This window comes from Bos indicus x Bos taurus, chromosome 28 (assembly GCF_003369695.1).
Source record: "Bos indicus x Bos taurus breed Angus x Brahman F1 hybrid chromosome 28, Bos_hybrid_MaternalHap_v2.0, whole genome shotgun sequence".
Taxonomy (NCBI): domain Eukaryota; kingdom Metazoa; phylum Chordata; class Mammalia; order Artiodactyla; family Bovidae; genus Bos; species Bos indicus x Bos taurus.
Window position 1 is genome coordinate 34,751,135 of NC_040103.1, and position 20,028 is coordinate 34,771,162.

A 20,028-nucleotide genomic window follows, 5' to 3' on the forward strand; every position below is an offset into this window, starting at 1 on the left:
CTGGGGGCAAGCCCTGAGCTGGGCGCTGTGAGTGAAGGAAGAAGACACCCACTGTGGGGGATGGCCTTGGCCCATCCAGGGGTCCAGTCCCAGAGGGTAGGTTCTGTCAGTCCAAAGGATTGATGGGCAGGTGGGGGATGTCTCCCCTAAGAATCCCACCGAGGTGCTGAGCTGAAGGGGCCCTTCTTTCTTAAAGAACGAAAAACAGACTTTCCTGGAGGCCCAGTGGTTAAGACCCTGTGCTTCCGCTGAGTGCATGCAGGTTTGATACCTGGTCAGGGACTAAGTAGGATCCCACATGCCACGTGGCACGGCCAAAAAGAGAGCGCAGAGAGACTCCGGACTCAAAAGAGAAGGAGGGGCATCATAGGCTAGTCCTCAGCTAGGAAGCACCCAAGGGGTCCTCAGTGCCTCCTGGCACAAGCTCTGGGTGTGTGATGGTGCAGACAGGCCTGGGCCCTGGGGCTGCCCAGCAAGGCAGAAGCAGCCAAGGTGGGCAGGGTATGAAACAAAACCTGACCCCATCCTCCATCTCCTAGAGTCCTCTCAGCAACCAAGGATGTTAGGCAAGCCTCATTTCTTCCACTTTCAGATGGCAGGTGGAGACCTACGAGACTGGAAGGCACTTGGATTGTCAGGGCTGGAGCCCACCTGTGTGTAAACAATTTCTGATGGGAGGCTTCTCTGGGCTGCTGCACTGGTGGAGCATCTCGGGACAGGCTGGATGACTAACACATCCTGCAGTCCTTTGCTTCCCCAGCCTTCCCAGCAGCAAGCCTGCAGACCGCCACTGGGTTGCCCTGACAGGGAAGGCTGTCGTCCCTACAAGTAGGCAGAGTTCCCATGGCCAGCCTCCTCTGAGGGCCAGGGGCCGGGCCACACACTTACCCCCGTTCAGCCTTCTCCCTCCCCATTGCACCGTCGAGTAAACTGACGTGGGCAGAGGTGCAGGGACCTGGCTGAGGCCACGTGGCTTGCAAGCAGTAGAACCAGGATTTCATCCAGGCCCAGGTGACGTCCGTGCCCGTGCTCTGACCCGCCACCTCCCGCAAGCAAGAACACTGCTGTCCTTTGTCTGGCATCTGTAAACCTGGGTCTCAGCCATCGCTTCAGACTGGCCTGGCCCACGTGTGACCAGAATCCCAGAGGGACGGCTGTTTGGAGAGTGTGGCTGCAGGGGACTGGCCCCCGGCCCGGGAAGGGGATCGCTGGGGACACTTAGTCCTGGGTGTCTCATGTGTGCTGTCTAGAGTGCCCTTCAGCCTCTTGACCTTCCCGCCTGCCCTGGGCCTGGAGTCCAGGCTGCCAGTCCTGCATCAACCATGGGTGTCGTGTCAGCTCGGCTAATCCTCTAGCCAGGCTTAGCCCGAACCAGGAAACAGAGACCTGGAGGGACAGGGGCCTCCCATATGAGTCCTCAGCTCCTCCATCTAACCTCCAACTACAGCTGGCCTGGCTTCTCATCCTGCCCCTCTCCGGACTTCAGTCCCCTACTCTGCAAGGTGGCAGGCAGAGACCAAGGGCCTCCACAGCCTCTTTTGAGAGCTTCTGCCAGGCCCCATGAATGCTGCAGGGGATTGGGGATCAGGGGTATCACTGGGGTGGGTTTGAGGTTCCTCCAGGGCTGAGCTCAGATGGGCAGTGCAGAGCCAGACCACCCCAAGCAGAGTGAGCAGGTGCAAGAGACAAAGCCCCTAAGAGGGGCCACTGGCTGAAAATTCAGTTTCAATCATCAACATTGGGAGTGGCAAGTACCCAGGTGTATGGCAGGGGCCCTACTTTGGCTAGCCCCCGTCAGACACCTCTCTGGACAAGACCCTCATCCCTGGGAAGCATAAGGTTATACCCACCCATGGCGTCTGATGATGTGGTGAGTGTGGAAGAGAGCCTCTGGCATGGCATTTGTATCTAGAGGATGCTCGGCACCTTTGGCCATTCTGTGGGGAGTGACAGGAGGCCTCTCCTCCTGGGTGCAGGCCGTCTCTGGGGAGCAGATCCACTGGACTGACTCTTGAATTCACCTCAGAGAGGGTCTGAAGCCAGGATTCATCTTCTCAGGATCTTTCTCCATCTTTTTGGTAAGAGACCCAGTGCCTCCATCCCCAGCAAGACCCCAAGTCTGTACTTGACAGCAAACCTGAGCCAGTGAGAACAAGGACCGGCCCTATTTACCGAGCCCTTCCTGCGCAAGTGCAGTGTGGGTGTAATCTAGTTACATCCTTGCAGCCCTGTGAGAGGAGCGACTCAGTATCCCCATTTTACAGATGAGGAAACTGAGGCCCAGAGAAGCTAAGTTCCTTGCCCAGCTTCACAGGTCAGTGAAGAGCAGAGCTATTCTACACATGCATTCTGCTGTGTCAAACCTAGAGCCACATTATGCACTCTTAGTCCATGTTGTACCTCACCCCTCGATTAGAGGAGAAATTGTTCATTTGATGGCTTGGGGGAAAGGGAGCCACTCCCCTCTTCCTCTCCTGGGAGCAGCCACGCATCGCAGCCAAGCTCTGTCTGGTCTCAGTTTGCCCCTTCGCGCAAGCCTGACGCCAGAAGGCTAGGTGGTTCGGCACACATGCACACCGTGAGCTAGAGTGCCTCTGAGAGTCAGGATGGATGAATGCTGCTCCTTAGGGCCTGGGTGATGCTCAGTGGAGACCGTGAGGGCTTTCCCTCTGATAGGGCTCTCCCGAGGGGTGCCTGTCTATCCTGGCCTTGAAAACGCAGCAAATCAGACTTGGGCTCTGGGTGAAGCTTTGGTGGGGCCCTCACGGATGTGTCTGCAAGTGCCCTTGAATGCAGCTGTCCCTGCTCCTGATTTCCTCTATCATTGTCTCTTCAGTCTGAGGCTTTTCTCCTGACAAGACTATGGGCCTTTGCCTGGAAGGGGTGCCCTCCTGCCTGAGAGACTCTGCCCACGACCTTGATGCCCCCGACCCCCCATTGCTGCCCCCCAGCACTCTGTCCTAGAGTTATTCTGTGTCTTGCCCACCTCGATTGGACAGTGTGCAAACACCCTTGGGAAGTATCCAGGCTGGCGATGTTGACCCTGTCCTCCTCTGCCCACCGTCCACCCCTACTCTTTCCTCTTCTCCTCTTCCTCCTCCAGCACATGGTAGGCAGTGTCATTATTGTCAGGAGAAGGAAGTGAATAGATGGAATAAACAAACATGAAGGAACATCCCCTACAAGTCCGTTTACAGCCCCCATTTTCCAAATGTTGGGAAACGTCTCAGAGGTGTTCAGTGGGTCGGGAGGTTCTGGGAGCCTCTTCCTTTCCCCAGCACCCCCTGTTTGGGTCCCCATGGTGCCAAGGTGTGGACCCAGGTTGGCACTGGGCATCTCCAGCTCCTCCCACTTAGAGGCATCCCTGAGGGCCCAGCAACAGACATGCCAGGCGTGCACTTCATGCAGCAGAACCTGCCGGTCTGCCCTGCCCCAGTCACTTGTGAAGTTTCCCTGCAGGAAAGGGAGGCAGGAAAGCGAGGGGCGCGCAGTGAGGACCTGCAGGGCAGGGCCAGACCAGACGTGCTGGGTGTGGGCAGGCTGTGAGGACAGCTCCAGCTATTCTCAGGGAAAGTGAAGACAGACGGGATCATTGAGCCAAGTTTGTGATTCTCAGGCAGACTGGGCCAGGAGTTTGCCCAGACCCCAACCAACCAGCTTCCTAGGTCTGTTTACTTATCTTTTCCTTGAGACCAAATGCAGCTACTGTCCTTTGGGGAAAAGACTCAGGATTTCAGGCCTCTCCTGAACACTCAGGGCTCGCTGAGCCTCTGAGCTCAACCCCGCTGTGCGTGGAGTGAGTGCAAGGGTCTCACAACAGGAGATAACCAGACACCCAATTTTAATCATGCCAGGAGAAAGAAAGAAATACTGTCCACATATCTGGGAGTTCAGGGCAGGGAAAGCTCACTTGAGGGGACTGTTAGGGAAGGCAGCATGGTGGAGGCGGTCCTTGGGGCGTCAGAGGGTGGACAGGGTTCCGATGGGCAGGGCTGGGACTGCAGAACTGTTGAAAGTGTGGTTTGAGGTAAGACAGGGCACACTCTTCCACTTTTCAGCTGCATGACCACTGGTATCTGCTGCGAAGTTTCTTCATCTGTAAAATGGGCTTACGGTTCCCTGGTGACAGGATTGTGCTGAGGCACTGACAGCTTCTGGGTTATCGAGGAAGGGCTCTGGCAGGCAGCAAACGCGCCAGGTTTCTGGCAGCCTGAGTCCCTCACATCTTGAGCACGATGGGTGTGCACAGGCACGTGTGTTATTGGCAGCAGGTGTGAGGCCCTGAGGCCTAGTGACAGCCCTGAACTGCAGGCCGAGACTGGCATTGGTGCAGCCCCCCGCCCACCGTGCCAAACGGGGTGGTCCAGCCCCCTCCCCCAGGGCCTTACGGGTAGCTCTGTGCTCTGGCCAATGCCCCGCTCTACAAGGTCAGCAGGGGCCTCCCCTAGTGGGTGAGTAGCTGGAGAGGCAACCCGAAGCCGCCTTTTTCCTCCTGGCCAGCAGGCCTTGGCTTCCACGAGGCCCCGGACCCTCGGTCTGTCTCGTCCACGTCTGGATTCCTCCCCCTCCCCCAGCTTGGTGAGGTCAGGGAACATGTATTCCAGGAATGCGGGAGGCGGGGCAGCTGGCCCGGTTTGGATAACCATCGGGGTAAATATTTGCCTTGCTCCCGGAGCCAGCACTGGCCGCCAGGGGAGGACGAGGGGGCCTGCTCCCAGGGTCATGTAAGGGGATGCGTCCCTGGGTGGGTCTTTGAGGTGAAGGAACCCGTGTCTCCCCGGCGACCCTGGGAGTTGGGTCTGAGGCCACCTTCCCAAACAGGGCCCCTGGCCCACAGTACCAGAAGCTGCTCGGCCCACCTGTAAAGTGAGGGTGGGAAGAGCTGCCTGGCCCGACTGAGATGAGGAGGGTCAGACCCACGTGGGAGCCAGTGCTGGTCAGTTCAGCCCGTGGAACAGCAGGTTGGACTCAGTTTGGGTGGGTGCCCACATGACCATGTTCTGGCCTGCACTTGGCCACCTATGACCTTGACAGTCACCATTCACTGACCTGTATGTCAGTGCACTGGCGTCTATGATCCCGTGTCTTGTGAAGCTCTCACAACCACCGGAACATGAGGGCATGTGTGCGTGATTAGCAGCAGTTGACAAGAGTCCAGAACTTCAGCTCAGCACTGATGTGGTCCCATGCCCTAGAGACCACACTGGGGCAGCCCAAGCCCCTCTCCCAGAAGCCTGTGGATAGGTCAGTGCTCTGGCCAATGTCAGGCTCTACAAGGTCAATGTGAAGCCTCTCTTGGCGGGTGAGTAGCTGAAGGAGTGATTAGTCCCTTTTTAGAGAGGAGATGGGGGCTCAGAGATGCCAAGTGACTTGCTCAAGGTCACCCAGCATTAAAGGGCAGAATAGGGATTCAAACTCAGCTCTACCCATCCGTGCCCTGGACCTTACCTCTGAGGACAGGGCCAGGCTCCAGTCTAGAATCTGGGCTCCCAACCCTTGGTGGCTTAGAGCACACTGGTCACTTAGCCATGGGCCTCTGGCCACTGTCACAGAGCTGTCACAGAGCCCCATATCCCGGATGCACCGTGGCATGGGCACCTCTGTCCTCCCGGAATCCCCAGTCGGCCCTGTGTGTCTCTGGGCCAGCCCCGGCCCCAGTCCACTTGGCCTGGTGCCTGCACTCAAGCCCACACCCAGGTGGGTCCTTCCTCCCAGGGGATCCCTAGAGGAGGAAGGGATGGGAAGGGGGTGGGGCTGGGAGAATCCATCTGGGTCCTGGGACAGTCCCCACCCCAAGTGACCTCTGCCAAGTCCCGGACCCAACCTCGACACTTTCTAGCCATTTCACCCCTGGCAACTCTACCCCTCCCTCGGAGCTCACTGTCCTGCTCTGCAAAGAGGGAGCTCGTTCCCACCCTGCCCTGCCCTTGGGAGCGCCAGACATGAGATGAGAGTGGAAGTACATTTCAACCTGTGGTCTGCACACCTCCCCTTCTACCCCTCCTGCCCTCACAGCCAGACGCGGCCTTGTAGTCGGGGCGTCCCCCTCATCCAACCCAGAGGGAGAGTCCTGAGCTCAGCAGAGCCCTGTCTCTGGGCAGTGGGGACCCCATCCCTTGGGGAGCCTGGGTGGGCCCCACCACCCCTCTCAAGCCCTGAGTCTCAGGCTGCCCTCCGCTCCGTGGCATGGAGGGCCTTTTAAGCAGAGCACACTCGCCTATGTGAATCTATGTCCTTCACGGTTGTGGTTTGGCCAGGCTGGGCGCAGACGTGGGATGCCTCTCCCAGTCTCCCCAGGTGGCCAGAGCCCTACAGGCGGTGAGGCTCACCTACGGGCACCCAGGGGGCCAGGGATGAGGGCGGATGACTTCACCTGAGTGTTCACAGCCCCGCCTGGGCCTGAGTTCCTCACCTCCACCCCAACCTGTCTGTGCAGCCAGCGAGAGTGGGGCCCAGGGCACAGACCAGGGAGCCCGGGTGTCCAGTTGGTCATCTTGAACAAGCTGAGTCTGTGTGGACAGATCACCCACTCATGCCCGCCTCTGTTCTTATTACTTTTCACTCTGCATTACCTGTGTGACCTTAGGAAGCTACAGAATCTCTCTAGACCTCATGTGTAAATTGGGGGTGCTATTTAGTTTCCACTTCATAGCGTTTTGCTGAGGGCTAAAGAAGTATCACAGGAATAGTCCCCAGTGTGGACCCAGTTCAGGTAAGCTCCTGGTCCTTTTCTCCTTCCCAGATGAGGGTCCAGTGCAGGCTCACAGGGAAGGGTCCTATGAGCTCATAGTCCTAAGGCTCATAGTCCCTAATCAGGGCCTGAGTTCATATCCTGGTGACCCTCTGTGTGATACCCTTTCTGTGTGACCTTGGTCTATTTGCCTCTTTGCACAAGTCCAACAGCAAAGAACCAAGGATGGCTGGGGTGGAGAGACACGTATGTGTCGCCGTGAGCTGGAGCACCTCTTCGAGGCAGGATGGGCGGGCGTCATTCCTCGGGGCCGGGACATTGCTCACCGAGTGAGCGAGGACTTTCCGGCTCTGGCTTCTGTCTCAGCTGCCAAAATAATTATTTTCTCTTTGTCAGCGGGTCTGCGGCCAGCTAGCCTTTGGGAAAGGACTGAGCTGTGGCCGGTGGGGAAGCAGGAGGCTGATTCCTGTTCTGCCCCAGCCTCTGACTTGCTGCGTGACCCTGGGACGGGGGCAGGTGCTGCCCTCTCCAGGCCTCACTGTCCTCCTCTGTGAAATGGGAGAGTTGGAGTCAAGGGCCATTTGTGTCCCCACGGTGAGCAGAGTTTGGGGCCTGTCAGAGTCAGAGTCAGGCCCCAGAGACATTCTGTCCCTCATGTGGAGTAGGGGTGCTGAGCCGGGCTGTGGGAGCCCGAGGTTTAGGGGCCAGTGCTCCATGGAGCCCAGCACCAGCTCCTGGAAGTAATTTCACCTCACCTAACACGGCTGGAAAGCGACCTGTGTGTCTGGCACTCAAATGCATTACCTTATGCTGTCTGTACCACTCCTTGAGAGTGGACCCCTCCTTATCGCTTTATCACCTCCCACAGATGAGGAAACTGGGGGCCAGAGCAGTTTAAGAAATTGCCTAAAGCCACATGGTAAGGGGATGAACCCAGGACTTGAACCAGATCATTTTTATTACAGTACTGAGCCCACTTCTTAAATATCAGGCCCTGGTGCCCCTTACTGAGGCCATAGGCACACACTTGGCTCCCTGGGAACCCTGCCCACTGCACAGCAGGTCTGACCCCTCTGCCAGTCACCAACACATGTGGGAACCCAGCCTTCATGTGGCCTGTGCACACCCACTCCCGTGGTAGCCACGGGCCTCATCCCAAGAGGCACTCAGCCCTGCTGGCAGGTTTCCCGTTTCTTAGAGGAGGGCACGCAGGTGCCGCGAGCATGGCAACCACCCAGAGCCACCCAGCGAGATGCTTTTGTAGCTGGGACTCCAACTCAGGGCTCTGTGGCTCCCACCCCACAGCCAGGACTCCAGAGAAGCTAGCCTGCCAGGGTCTGGGTCTGGGGTCTGGATCTGGCCCTTCTGGATTCTTGAGGGGCCCTGTGGGTGGGGAGGAGAGGGCAATATGGCTGGCCCATTGTGGAAATGGGGCAGGTGAACCCACTGCATTGGGGGGACAGAGTCTGGGGTCCTCATCCGCCCAGTGCCCCAGGGGATCCTTCCACTTCTGCCTTCTGCTCCCTCCACTCTGAACACCATTGTCTCTTGCCCAGACTCTAGGGGCAGCCTCCCCACTGGTTTCCCTGCCTCTTCCTGTCCCTTCTAAGCCCTTCTTCCTGGCATCCTTGGGGGATCTTCTCAAACTAGACCCAGGCTCACGTGGCTCAGCTGCTGAGACCCTCCCATCCACCCTTGCGATGGTCAGCCCTGCCTTCTGGCCCTCTCACCTCCCCACCTCCCTCCTCCACCACACCACCTTCTCTCAAGTACTCTGCTGAGCCAGGGTGTTTTCCCTATTTGGAGCCTTCACATATACTGTTCCCCATGCCTGGAACACTGTTCCATGCATCTTGGCCTGCCTCTCTCTGGCTCATCCTTCAACTTTACTTCCCCAAAGAGACAGCCCTGAACCTTGAGTCTATGCTGTGTCACCCTGGCAGATGCCACTTTTAATTATGTGTTGTTTGATTCTTTGCCTATTATGAGTCCCCACAAGGGCTGCTCTATGATCCTGTTTACAGCTCAGGGTGTTCGCTAAATGTTTCTTGAGTGAATGAATGGATATCAAGTGCGTTTGTCACCATAGGCCCTTAGATCCTCCCAGAAACCCTCGGAGAGATCCCTGTGATTCCATTTGCCGGGTGAGGAAACTGAAACCCGGAGCGGCCAGGAGCTTACCCACAGTCACACAGCCAGTAACTGGCAGCTGTGGGGTGTCGGGGGCCTTTTAGGGCCCCTTGGCATTAGGCCCCTTTTCCTCTCCATCCTTCAGATTCCCCATCTGTCCAGTGGAGATGATTTGATTTAGCCGACAGTGAACTTTCCAGCAGGTGGGTGGGGGTCTGTGGCCGCAGGTCAGTTCTGGGGTCCCTCCTGGGAGTGGTCCCTGACCACCCTTCTCATTGCAGGAGAATGGAGCTGGAGTGAGGCGGAGGAACCGCCAGCTGCTGACCGGCACGTGGGACGCTGGTGATTCACAGGTCACTGAGGTAGGTGTGCAGCCGGGCTGGTGGGGGCGGCTTGGCCTGGATGCTCGAGGAAGGGGCAGGAGGCGTGTCCTGAGTGGGGGAGGTGCTGGCCCCAGCGCCCTGGCCTTTGACTGCTGCACAGCCTGGGTGGGACTGGATGCAGCCCCCACCCCACCCCCACTGAGATCTCATTGCTCCTCAAAAGGACTTCTTGGGGCCTCTTAGGCTTAGCCTGTGTCTACAGTGGCTGCCCGGCAGGGGTGGGAGATGCACGCAGGAAGAGGGACGGTCTGACGTCCCCAGCCTTAGCTCAGCAGCCCTGTCTGTACCACTCAGCCCCGTGGCACAGGGGCCTCATGTGCCAAGCAACATGGCAGCCACACAGCAAGAGGCGAGATGGGCAGAGAAGCCTGTTCACTGAGATGTGGGCCATGGCTGCCCCACCCTCTCTCTCCCACAGTCCCCTGAGCACCCACAGTTCTGGGGTCAAAGTGCCTGCATGCAAATCCTGGCCCTGCCTCTCATCCACCATGACCCTGTGTGGTTCCTTTGTGCCTCAGTTTACCTGCCTATGAAAGAGGGCTGGGCACCATGCCCCTGACCCCACATGTGCACTGGCGCAGCTGGACACAGCCAACGCTCAGGATCTGGCATTTCCCTTGCTTCTTGAACACCTCCATTCCCACCATCCCTCCTCCCTGAGGGCTCAACCATGCCAGGATGGACACCAAGTGGTCATTCAGCCTGATGAGGCGGTTTGGGCCCCCAGGGAGCTCCCAGAAGCAGCTGGATCCCGAGGGTCCCAAGCTGAGCCTCCCAGGCCTGCCTCGGCCCCGACACCAGCGTGTCTCATCACAGAGTGGCTTTTCAGGGTTGATGACACTTGGCCCTGTGCCAGAGGGCCACCCATGTAATCCCTCTTTATTCGGTGGCTCCCAACCCAGAGATGAGAGGCTGTCTCAGAAATGCTGACTTGGGCCAGGACCCTTTGTCCCAAGGCTCTGGGGCCCAGCCAGGCGAGCTCGAGTCTTCGTCCTGGTGGGAGGCCCCGCCCGATGGTCTCCCCGCTGCTCTCAGCATCTCTCCTGAGACCCCAGTGCTCCCAGGTACCCACACTCAGACAAGCCCTGGGGATCCTCTGTGCTTCACTCAGGCGCTGGAACCAGGGAGCAGACTCTGATCTCCCTTCCTGCCATAGGAAATCCTGGCTTCCTCCTATCCTCCTCATGACCTTGGGCGAGTCCTTTCACTTCCGTGAGAATTCTCATCTGAACGAGGATAATTATACCAACATTGCTGAGAGGGCTGTTAGGAGGATGCTTAGAAACCTGGAATATTCCAAGTGTTACAGCTGGGTGAGAGTCGGCTGTGGACCAGGCACTGTGCTCCGTAAATGCATATTTCCCCACTCAGTAATCCCATGTGGAGGTGTGTTTAATGCCTCATTCTCTGGAGGCTCAGAGCGGTTAAGAAACCTACCGAGCTGTAAGTGGTGGAGTGGGGATTTGAACCAGGAGAGATACCTTAGAATTAAGCAGCCCACGATGCCTTAGAGATCAGGGGCAGAGCCACAGGGCAGGCCCAAGGTGGGTGCCCAGGAAACAACCCCATTTCTGCCGGGCGGCCTTTGTCCAGCCCTCCACGCCTGGTGGCCCTCTCAGGAGCCAGTGGGTGGCCCCTGAGGGCTGGTGGCCTGTCCCTCCCCACAGGACCTACCGGCAACTCGATCAGGCTAGGGGAGCCCATTGCTAATTGTGAGGTAACCTTTGAAATTCTCCTTCACGGTGGGTTCTCTTTTCGGATGTTTTTCAAGGTAATTCATTCCCTTTCCAGAAATTGCTGGTGGAGGAGCATTAGGCGGCTGGTAATTAATCATAGGAGCGGCTTGGAGTTTATTCTTTAAAAAAAAAAAAAGGAGGAGGATAGAAAGCCTTGGTGGAAAAAAGAAAAGGAAAGAAAACCGTTCCAAGGCGAGGGTGGTAATCAATACCTCAGTGTCCTAGAAACGGCTGGGGATGGGGGTGGCAGACGTGCGGCCTTCTCCCGTCCTTCCCGGGGCTGGCAGATGGTCAGTGCCTGCAGCGTCACCAGTGAGGCTCTGCCTTTGACCATCAGCCCCCAGTGTGACTCTAAGCAAGTCTCTGCTTCCCCCTGGTCTCACCTTTGACCTATAAAATGGGCGAAAGTCAAGTTGTCAGACTAGGAAGGAATTTTAAACGATCCGGGGCATATCCGAGTTCCCCAGCACATGGTCATTGCCTGGTTGATGGTTTATCAATTGAGTGCATAAATGAATGAATGATTTTCTTGGGTCTTTATTAGCAGTCATCAGTCAAGGAGGGGATCCTGTAGGACACTGATTCTCTGGTTCTGTTCTAATGTAGAGTGAAAGCCGGGGTGATTGGCTGGCTGTGTTACTTTCCAAGCCAATGATGAAAGGACAGTCTTGACTGAGACTCTGGCCAGCAGAGCTCAGGCCCCTCGGCGGCAACCTCACTGAGGTGTCCTCAAGTTCAACTTTCCAAGAGTCTGAGCTGTCTGGAGACTTTTTTTTAAGCTGCTTTCTGAGGAGGTAGTGAGTTCCTCGTCACTAGAAACTATGCAAGCTGTGGCACTCGGGCAGCAGACTGAGGGGCTCAGAGCTTTCCTGAGTTTGGGGGAGAGCATGAGGCTCCCCAGGATGGACACCGAGGAAGCTGGACTGGCAGAGAGGAAAACCTCTCCCCCTGGAGCTCCTTCCCAGGGCCCCCAGCGGAGACTGAGAAAGGGGCTTGTCCACGCAGGACTCTGAAGCTTTGGAGCCTGTTCCCTGGAGGGACGGAAGGTGTGCTGGGGTGTGTGTGCCAGTGTGTGCCCCTGAACCGGTGTGAGGCGATGTGTGTGTGATTAGCTAGGCTACGTATGAGGGTGTGAAGTGTGTGAATATGTGTGAGTGTGCAAGAAAAGGAGAGTGCCCCCTGTGTGTGGGTGCCCCCACCCACGTGTGCGGCTCCCAGCAAGACCTTGGCACCTCAGGCCATTCCCATACACGAGGCCTGGCTTCAGCCGCACATTCAGACTGGCCAGATGGGCCCTGCTGACCATGCCAATGCCTGAGTCTAGTCCTAAGAGTGGGTGGGTGCAGCCAGGCCCCCGGGGGGAGGCAGGGGTCTGCTTGGGTAGTCCTCTGAACAGCCTGACCAACTTGGCCCAGTGTTTTCACTTCTCTGCTTGGCCTGCAAATCCAGCTCATGTGTGTGTGTGTGTCTGTCTCTCTGTTTGCCCGCCCTCCGTGTCTTTGTCTTTCTGTCTGATTCTCTCTGTGCGGGCTCCCCTCCCCTGCCCAGCTCCCCTCTCTTCTCAGTGGCAGTCCCACAGCCCCATTGCCTCCCTCCCAGCTCTGCGTCATCACTTCCGTCATCCCAGGACTCCGCAGAACCGAGACCTCCCAGGCTCCGAAGCGCCTACCTTTCCCCCTGTTTGCCCAACTCTGGCAACACACAGCTCCCTCCCACCTTTCTCTTCAGGGTATCCAAGGCAGCAGCCCACAGTCCCGCTGCTTGGAGGCTTTGAGCCATGTGTGATGAGTCCCCCCTCTCCTACCCGCTGGGGATGACCACCATCCCATCCCCATGGACCCTCACTGTGCCAGCCACTCGGGATGGAGCCTGATCTCCTGGCTGAGATCTGCCCCCATGGCTGCCCCTCTGTGCCGTCCTGGGCATACGTCCTGGCCACAAGCTAGGGCAGGGGAGAGGGGGGAGGCCTGCGTCCACTAGCAGAGGCAGCTGGAAACCCAGCATTTCCCTCCAGCACTAATGAAATTCTTGCTATAATTAGAAGTGAGGTGTCCAGGAGCTGGCTGCCTGGCGGGAGCGGGTGTATGCTCATGAATAAATAAATTGTCCTTTTCCGAGGAGAGAAGGAGCCAGAGGGTGGGCTCCTGGAGAACTGCAGGCCTGGAGGGTATCTGTGACCTGTGAGGTGGGCGATGGGCGCTAGTGGTTTCCACTCATCTGGATGCCCTTAGCATCTTTCTGAGTCCCCATCCCTGGCCAGCCAGTCTTCCTGTAAGTGCCATCTGTGTGCCAGGCCGACTCAGCCTGGCATCAAGGCTGCCACCGTCTGGCCCCAGCCTCTTTCACGGCCACACCACACACTAGCTGCTGGCCAGCGTCCTGAGCTGCAGCTCCACTGTGCTGCCCCCTCCCCATCGTTATCACCTGTCGCCAGGCTGCACCTTTCCTCTGCGCTTGCTCCTGCCTCCAGAGCCCTTGGCCCTGTTGCTGTAGAGCTGGACCTTTTCGGAGCCTTCCTCAAGCTGCCCTTCCCCCCGCCCCCCCCCGCCTAGGGATGGACATGGCCTGGTCCCCCGGGGACTTCAAGGCCTCCAGTCCTCAGAGGCCCTGGTTGTTTCCACCCTAAGCTCTCCACCCTCTCCTTCTGCTCTGATGCCCTGCAGGGTGCTCAGCAGACCGCTGGGCACATCATCTTTTATTTTGTATTCATTACATGTTGGGATAATAGCATATTGGATGTTTTATACTCTTTTCTCATGCTCAGTCTTCGAAGGCTGTTGTGTATCTAATGCGGAGAAGACGTTTCAGACTTCGGTGGTTAGTGGCCATGTGTGGTTCTTAGCTGCCGTAGTTGACCATGTGCAGCCTTGGTGACCCCGGTTTTCTGGTTCACACGGGGGGAAACTGAAGCAGGGGAAGGAAGTTTTGCAGATGAGAGTTTGCAAAGCCAGTGTGCTCTCTGTAAGACAAGGCTGCTGCCGTCCTGCTGTTCAGAATAAAGAACTGGGCACGTCGCACTGGTCAGAAAGGTAAATCGAATCAGGCAAGACTGTAGCCCATACCCAAGTGACTGAACCTCAGTAAGGCTAGGAGAGAAATTATGAGGGTTCCATTCCCCCCAAAAGGGGTTCAGCAATTGTGAGCTTCCCCACCTCATCCCCAAACAGCCCCAGACTGAGGTGCCTCTCACAGGCTATGCCACAATAGGGGCCAGTCCCTGCCCCCGTCACCCCCAGCTTCTTTCCACCCTCTCTAGAAAACAGGGTTGGGGTTTGGAGCCCAGGAAGGGAGGACGCCCCTGTCGTCCACCCCCTCCCACATCATCCAGGATGCAGTCTGAATTGCAGAGGCGCCCAGCGGGTGTACCTGTGAACCCAGAGGTTCCCCACAGGGTCAGGAGACGGTGGAGCAGGGCCAGCTCCAGGCACAGGAGCTGGGAGAAGGGAGTTGTCTCCCTGGAGCCTGGCCCTGCCCCTGCCCACCCGGAGGGGCTCCAGCCCCACCGTCTGGAGCTGACTTTCCTCTTTGTCACCCACGGCCCTGGCAGCTGCACTTTGCTGCCTGCTCAGTTGACAGGTGCACTCTTGTTTGCCTCCACTCTGGTGCTGTGGCAGAAAGTCAGGAGTTTCAGGTGCTGGCTCATCCTCCCTCTGTGGGACCCCTGCCCCCTCCCTGCTGGAGTGAATGCCCCTTGGAGACTCAGGGAAGCTCTGAACCACGTCCACAAGGTCCTGGGATGCATGCTAAGTTGCTTCAGTCGAGTCCGACTCTGTGCAACCCCATGGATTGTAGCCCGCCAAGCTCCTCTGTCCATGGGATTTCCCAGGCAAAATTACTGGAGTGGGTTGCCATGCTCTCCTCCAGGGGATCTTCCCCACCCAGGGATCGAATCCGAGTCCTTTTGTCTCCCATATTAGCAGGCAGGTTCTTTACCACTAGCGCCACCTGGGAAGCCCAAGGTCCTGGTATGCCAGTGCTAAACGGCAGCAGGAAGCCAGCAGGCACCGGGGCTGTGTGCCCTCAGCTTCCTCGGGAGATGGCAAGGAGGTTTTGTCCGGCGTGCCGGTTTTGAATGTGTTGGGCAGGCTGTGTCAAGGACTCTGAGGCTGTGCCCAGGTTGTGAGGAATAGTATCGTGCGCTGCTTGGTGCATATGCGCCCTTTCAGCCCCGGCTCCCTGACCATCGCGTCTATTTGTCAGATGTGTCCACTCTGAGCCATGGCCAGTGGGGGTGTGGGGAGGAGGCAGTCACCTCAGTGTGGTCCCACAGCTGTCGGTCTGCCGTGGCTGCTGTGTGGACGGAGCTCAGGGAAACTTCTAGAGTCCCCAGATTATGAGGACCACAGAACGCCCCTAGAGAGCTGACTGGGGAGCACCAGCCCCTGTCTGCCATACTCCTCTGGTTACTGGAGAGCAGGGGGCGTGCGGGAGCCCCTCCCTGTCTCCCCTGTCTCCCCTGTCAAGTGCTCGTCGCCCTTCTTCACTTCCAGTTCGGGAAGTGGCGCGTGTTGCCTCACGCTGTTTGGGACCCTTCGTTGCCATCCTGAGGCGTCCTTGGGGGCCTGTTTCAGTTCGTGTGGGAGCATCTCTGCTTCGTAGCCTCCGTGGAATGCTCCCCGGTGCCTCTCCGTCTGGCCCACGCTTCGGTCGGTGGACGGTCTAGCATGGGACAGCCCTCCCCAGGTGGTCCCTGCTGCGCTCCCTTCCCCACCCGAGTCATCCCCCACCCTTGTCACTGTCTGGCTGAGCTAACCCCCTTCACCCCCCTGTTCCCACCCCCAACAAATGCCCTCAGCTGAGGCCCCTAGTTGTCCCCTGCCTGGCAGCTCTGATGACTGAGCCAAGAGGACTGTAGTGAACTAGAACCTGGAAATAATCTGGACCATTTTCCTTATGTGTGGAAGAAACACAAGGAACACTCTTGCACCCTTTATCCAGCTTATTTTCTCCCCAGTCACAGCTCCAGGAAGGTTGTTCAAGGTCATCCCTGCCTGCCAAGATCCTCCAGTGGCTGCTTGCCCACCTCTGCTGCTGGAGAGCTCACCACCCGTGGGCCGACTGGTGTCTGTGCATACAGCACACAGTAGGACGTGCACCTAAGCAGGACAGACACGTGGAAAGTCGCTCAGCCGTGTCCGACTCTTTGCAACCCTATGGACTGTAGCCCGCCAGGCTTCTCTGTCCATGGGATTCTCCAGGCTGAATACTGGAGTGGGTTGCCATTTCCTTCTCCAGGGGATCTTCCCAACCCAGGGGTGAAACCTGAGTCTCTTATGTCTCCTGCCCTGGCAGGCAGGTTCTTTACCACTAGCACCACCTGGGACAGACACTTTGGGGCTCAAATCCCTGCTCTACCTGATCAAGTGGGTGAGTCTAGACAAGTTACTTTGTCACTGGTTCCCTCTGTTTCCTCATCTATAAGTGGGGAGAAACCCACTCGCCTGCAGGGATGCTGCGGGGCTGGAATGCAGCAATGGCAGGCTTCCCTGTTGACTGTAAATAGATGCCCTGAGAGAGACGCCCCCACCCCTCAGCACTGGACCATCTGCTTGAGGTTGGCGCCTGTTAGATGCAGGACCTAGATACTTCCCTTCTCCAGCGATGCTGGCCTTCTGAGTCCTCTCTGGAGCTCTGGGGTGGGAACTGTCAGGATGACACTTCAATATGGCTCTTCTCCAAAGCACCAACACACACAGGCCAGGGGGCACTTGTTTAAATGCCTGTTCTTAGGCCTCTCTCTTGGAGTCTGATTCTGTGAGTTAGAGTTGGGTTTTGGACTCTGAATTTCTAACCAATAACCCATATAACACCTGCAGTCAGGCCAGTCTGGAACACACGGATGCTGGTCACAGGAAGCTGGCCAAGAGGTAAGGCCGTGGACAGTATCACAGCCTCACTGGGTGGACTTGGACAAGCCCTGTCCCTGTGTGTGGCTGTTTTCTCATGAATAAACCCGGGGTTTAGATGATCTGTAAAGGCTCTTCCTGCTCTTAAAAACCCTGTGATAATCAGAAGGACATTTCCTGGTGTCCCGTCTGCCAGGCTCCCAAGTCACATCTGTGAGTTTCAGCCCCATTCCTTCTGGCCACAGAGCGTTCAGGGCAGCAGCCACCCGCCAGCCCCAGAGCCCTAGGGACAGAAAAGCTGTTCCCTGGGTGCGATGGGCCATTTAGTGGCGATTCCCCTGGGCCTTGCAGGAGGCCTTAGATCAAGAGGCATCTGCAGATCTGAACTCTCTTCCCTGAGCTGAACTAGCCCCTTAGCCTGGTCCTGGCTGAGCGAGGCAGGGGAATGGGGTTGTCTGGCTCCTCTGAGGGACCTTGGCGCTTTATTAGTTAACCCACATGGATACCTGGAATGTCAGTACTAGAAGAAGGGCCCTGTGGAACCCTTTCTTTTTTATAGCTGGGGAAACTGAGGCCCCGGGTGGAACATGCCTGGCCAGGGAGAAGAGGGAAGCAGGTGCAGAACCAAGCCTCTTGGCTTGTGGTCTGGTCTCTGGGCCACACCAAGCCACCCACCACCCCTCTCCTTAAAAAGTCCATCTGAGATGGGTAGGCCTGCCAGGCTTGAGCCCTAAATCAGCTCCTGGGAAGAGATGAGGGCTGTCTTAGGACAGGGACCAGGGAGCTAGCTGCTCCAAACATTGGGCCCTTTTGGAACCACACTGCTATACTGAAACAACCACCCCCGCTCTGCCCCAAGTCTTCCTGCCCCAGCCAAGGACGCCCTGTGGAAGGTTTCCAGGAATATCCACGCAGAGGGCATCGTGCTCCAGAAACGACAAGGCTCTCCATCCCAGATTCCCTCCCATTTTCCACTCACTGGCGCTCTGGAGAATTAATAAGGAGAGGTGAAAAACCAGCCCTTGCTCTAATAAGACCTCGTTTGAGTTGGCTGGGCCCTGGCAGGTGGCAGAGGAGGAATTATTCCCCCCCAAGGCCTTCACCCCCTGTCTGGGATGATGTCAGAACTGGGGCTCAGGGTCTGGGCTATGATCCTTTGACCGCTGCCATCCTGCTCGCATCACCAGTCCTGGTGTGGGCTGGGGCCGGTGGCTCTGTCCCTCCCTGGGCCCAGAGCCCGGCCGGGTCCTTGGTTCACGCCAGCACCTGGCAGAGGGCCCTTGCACAGGCTGGTCCTCCCCGCAGCTCTCCATCTGCAGTCAGTAAGGTGCTGGTATTTAGCAAGCACCTACTCCTTGTGTGGGTCTGTGCCTAGCTGCTGGGGTGATAAGGAAGCAGAAGACCCCGTGGCAGCCCTCAGGTGGCCCACGGTCTAGGCCAAGACACACATGCAGAGGACAAATGAATGCTATCCAGTGCCTCTGGCACCAGAAGGGCTTATTGCTGAGTAAGGGTTCTGGAAGACTTCCTGGAGGAGGCTGAATGGAGTCAATAGATGGTCAAAGGCTTTCAAGGATTTCAGGTAGGGCTGGGGTGAGGCAGGAAAAGCCATACCCTTAGGTTGTGTGTGGTCCAAAGCAGGACCCTAGATAGATAGATGCCTGTGTGTGAGTGTGCTTGTGCCTGGAGTTGGGGGAGGTGACATTTGTACCAGTGCCCAGCACACAGGCCCACAGACAGTCTACCACACCCAGGCCCTCTCCTGCCTCGGGAGGCAGCAGGGAGGCCCGTTGGATGGAGTAGGGCTGTGGCTCTGCTGTGTGCTCAGGCCTGGCACTGTGTGCTCAGGCCTGGCACTGTGTGCTCAGGACTGTGCACCCATTAAGTGGGTGAGCAGCACAGAGTAGCTGTCCTTTGAGGGTTGTGGAAAGGAACACATAGTAGGTGCTCAGTAGATGTAGATTGAATGAAGGCTACATGATGCACACTCGAGCATCAGCCTAGTGACTGAGAACCCAGGTCAGGAGGCAGCAGGGACAGAGAGGTGGGGGCACAGCCGGGGGACAGGGAGCAGAGCCTGGAGCAGCCCAGCAGAATTCCTTAGCATCCTGGATAGCTGGTGCCCACCAAGGGCTCGCTCTGGGACCTGCCCAAGTGGAGATGTGGTGGGTGAAGACCCTCGGGGCCTAGCTGCAGGGCAGGGGGAGCCTCCCTGGGGTGCCCCTGTACATGGTGTTCAGTGCACGCCCCAGAGCAGAGGACAATGACTGCATGCCACACCTCTGTTGCTAAAAAGCAAAGAACAACCAAGCCATGGGGCCCTGTGACAGCAATAATAAGGACAGTGTCACAGGCGAGGCAGCATCTCCGTTGATCCCAACACCGTCTTGTGAAGTGTCATCTCCATGTTGGGGATGGGGAAACTGAGGCAGGGGGAGGCCAGGAAAACAGTCAGTCTCCAAGTGGCAGAGCCAGGGTGGGGCTCGTGTTGTCTGACCCTCCTGGACTCCACCCTGTCCTGCCTCCCCGGGCTCACCCCTATCAGCCCTTACTGTCCCTGTGGTTCCCAAAGCCTCTGGAGCATCTTTTTGGACACAAAGAAGAAGGAGGGTGCAAACTCTTCGAGAGATCGTTTGAAGTCTTTCATTATCGATCTTTGCACAGGTCCTTCCGGCACCTTCCCAGCTCCGTGGGAAGATGAACGCCCAGCGGTTAGAGAATGGGCCCTTCCCCTGAATCAGTCTTTTGTAACGGAAATAATTTATCTGCCAGCCTTTGGTGCCCGGCAGTTTGATAATTCAGGTGTTGAAATGGTAATGACCACGGGGCCAGCCTGGGGAAGAGGCTAGTGAGTCAGATGGGAGATTCAATAGGAATTAAAGGCATTTAATCTCAATGCAATATGATTTTCTCAAACATGCCGCCTCTGCACCAAGAATGAGCTAACTGGAAACACCACGATGTCTCCAGCGGGGGCTGATGCTGGGCTTTCTGAAAAGCCAGTGGCACCGGGCCTGCCTGGCTCCCCCAGAGAGGGCCTGGGCCATGGAGCTTCTGAGAAGTGGCTGGAGCTCGGTGGGCTGTGAGTGTGGAAAAGGACACAAAGAATCAGGGAGTAGTCAGAAAATCCCTCAGGCCCCAAGGACAACTCTGCTGGTTTTTTAAAAAATATTAATATGCATAATTTTATTTATTTATTTTTTTGGCTGTGTTGGTTTTCATTGCTGCACAGGCTTGTCTCT

At 57.2% G+C, this 20,028-nt stretch overlaps 1 protein-coding gene across 1 annotated transcript in view; it reads left to right on the forward strand.

Moving 5' to 3' along the window:
- ZMIZ1 (zinc finger MIZ-type containing 1) overlaps nt 1-20,028 on the forward strand; it is a 241,868-nt gene that overhangs the window by 81,718 nt on the left and 140,122 nt on the right. Inside the window, 1 exon segment of the mRNA XM_027530871.1 lies at nt 9,103-9,183. The gene's annotated coding sequence lies outside the window, so the exon portion shown is untranslated.